The following is a 3177-nucleotide window of genomic DNA, read 5'->3' on the forward strand; positions in this document are numbered from 1 at the left end:
CTATGTACATGAGGAATTTGTCCAATCTTCTTCTATGTCGTGTTTCACCGGGCAGAGAAACATTCTTCCAAATCGCTATCATATTAAGTGGGATGTGAACTTTAATGTCACCTTCTCTTCCCATCACATCTTCTGTCCTGGATAGATTTCGTAATTTTGCCTTCTCATGTTAGAATTTGTGGTTAAATATCATGGCAAGTGGTTGGTTCTAAGCAAGACCTTAAAAATCTTCGTCTGAACTTTGGGACTTAAAAATTCGAGGGTATTCCCTGAGATGAAGAGAAGAAAAATATTTTTTTCTCAATTTGGGAGGGTGTCAGTGGAGAAGGTAAACTTGTGTCATTCCTCATCCGGTCTTTCTTTATGCCGTGCTTGACCGAGTGGAGGGATCTTCTCCAAAATCGCTATCACTTCAAGCAGAGGGATCTTGACTATGCTAACAGCACATTAAAGGCTCCCTTTGTTTCACAAAAATTAAAAAATTTAGAAAATATATTTTTCGTTGCTTGTATTGCTCGATACAAATGGAGCTTAAAATTCATTTTTTTTTAATCAAAACCATGGTAATCACTGTATGATCGGGTATGATTTATCCAGTTGCGCCTATAACACCACCTCACGCCAAAGTTGTTTTTTCGTGGCGATGGCTTCTACGTTTTACGACATCGATCTCTACATTAAAACAGAGAGAAAATATAGCTCAAAACAACCATCAGTTTTTTTTTTTAAATCACAATATAAAAAATGAGGATCGAAAATAGGGCTTCCTTATATGTTTCTTGAATTGCATGCTTTTTCGGCCATCAATACGTAATTTATTTAGTGCAGCTTCGTATGACATCTCGGCGATATTAAGCTTTCGCGCTGTCGGCTTACATCCCGGTCCTTGCTGTAAAACAGACTAATAAGTCTTTGCAAATAAAGGGCCATACCTATTAAAAATGCTATTGGCAAGTTGTGATGTCAGTAGAAGTATGTTTCTTTGTTTTATTCACGGAAGCAAAGAAAATTATGCAAGTTGTTTTATTCTAATTCCTGCTTGCTTGTATTGAGAAAACGGGAAACTAACTAAGAGGACAAACCTTGGATTGGCCAATATAGAAAAATGTTATTTGATGGGAAAGCCAGCGTCCATATATTGTCATTTCACTCTCAATCTCCAAATCTTTAAGTGAAAAATTGCAATTTCTTATTTTTCTTATTGTTAATTTATTGCTCTCGTGGATGGTGTTATCATAATTATTTTCCCTAACTACCAGCACATTAACTCTAACAGTAACAATCAAGAAGCTTCTTCAAACGAAATATGTCGTGATTAGATAAACTAGGCTCGGGCCATTCAGCATCTTGCTCACACACGAAGGGAACTCGCGACCTCGTGGAAGAAAAATGATCATTTCACCAATTGGCCAACCAACTTGATGGTTTGTCAAGAAGACTACAAAGTATTAAAGATGGTAAAATCTATCGAGTGCTACAAAATTACTCGTAAGTAAGAGTAAGACTATGCCATCGCTCAGTTTTTTTGCCTGCCCACCGATGATCCATTGCATTTTAGCACTCCATGGCCTGAATAATGGTAAATGGCAGAGGAGCGCGTTATCCTCCAATGTAATTGGAGAGGAGAGCGCATACAGGGAAGTATTGAATGAGGAGGAAGAAGCTTTACCTAAGTTGCTTTCTTAGCACTTCAAAGTGTGAATTATTTTGGTCGTTGAATGTTGATCGGCACGCGGTGGTCTAATTATTGCTCTGGCAATATGCCATGATAGGTGGCTATTTCATGACATGTCATGTCAAACCGCCCTTTTAAGTTAGGGTGTGTTTAGTTTAACTTTTCCAATGGGTTTGTGACCTCCAAAGCCTTGTTGAAAAATTTTGGAGTATTTGGCAAGTCTTTTCAATAGGCATTTGGCCAAATGCTAGCCTTGAAATGGTTGAAAGCCCAATGCTGATTGGGACTAATATTGAACTTTCAGCATTATGCTGAAGGCCTCATTACAAATACTAGTCAATTACTAATTTTGCCCTTAAAACCTTACTAAAGATCCATTTTTACCCATTTTCGAAAATGAAACTCTAGATTGTTGATGTTCCATCTTCTTCTTTAGGGTGGTCGGCTAAGGACCACCGTAGGGTCTTCAAAAGGCTGACGAGGCTAGATTTGGCCGGCGAAGTCGCGCAACGCTTGGGATTGCGCGACCTTGTGACGGTTCTCAGCGTCAGATCTTGCTCACCGGCAGCCGAAGCCCTTCACTAGAGAGTTTTTGTTTTATTTTTTAAAAAAATAAATTAAAACGAAAGCCCTTTGTAATTTTTTTTATGCCAAATACTATTTTAACTCAAAGTTACTTTACAATGGATGTTTTACCAAATATAATTTGCATTTTTTCTAAAATCTCTTAAACTAAAAGTATTTGTATTTTCTGAGACACATTTTCAAAGTCGAACCAAACGCGTAAATGGCTCTACAGTTTCCCCCTCGAATGGGATAGCTTTAGGTGAAAAAAGAAGAAGAATGGGATAGCTTTTAATTAGACGTCTTTTCAGTGTACTCTTGCCGGATTGACCCGACTCTACTCGTTACCCACGTAGTGTCCCCTTTCATTCCCGTCGGGAAGCAGACACGATCAACAGTCCGTACAAGCTCGGCGTACCTTGTAAGACATCGAGAAGGGAATCTAAGTCAAGTCATTAGGGAAGAAACTGGGATCAATTAAAGCAGTTGGGACTTTTCTTGTGTGCGCAGGCCTAGGAAAAGTCCTTCGGCAGTGGGTGCTCCTGACTTCCACATCCAACTAACTTAATTTGCAGAATATCCGAGGAACTCTCCGTGGAGTGTGGACTTATATTTTATACGAAATTATGGAGCAACTTGGAATTCACGAATTTTCGATAATGTCGTCCCTGTATGTAGTAAAGCTACATTGCCGTGAATCGATCAATGAAAACAAGCTTGAATTGTAGCCCTCACTTCTTGTTATATTTTTGACTTTCAAATTAGTGATAAAGTTATTTTGGACCATTCACTTTGTTTTAGGGTTTCTTAGATGGGGTTATAAAAAGGATATCTTGAATAGCATATTGTAACGTTTTGCTTTTACTTCTGCCCCGAAACCCTTTGTTTTTCACTTCTTCTTGTTAGATCTTTGGATCTTTGATTGTACGCTTGTACAC

This window comes from Rhodamnia argentea, chromosome 2 (assembly GCF_020921035.1).
Source record: "Rhodamnia argentea isolate NSW1041297 chromosome 2, ASM2092103v1, whole genome shotgun sequence".
Taxonomy (NCBI): Eukaryota; Viridiplantae; Streptophyta; class Magnoliopsida; order Myrtales; family Myrtaceae; genus Rhodamnia; species Rhodamnia argentea.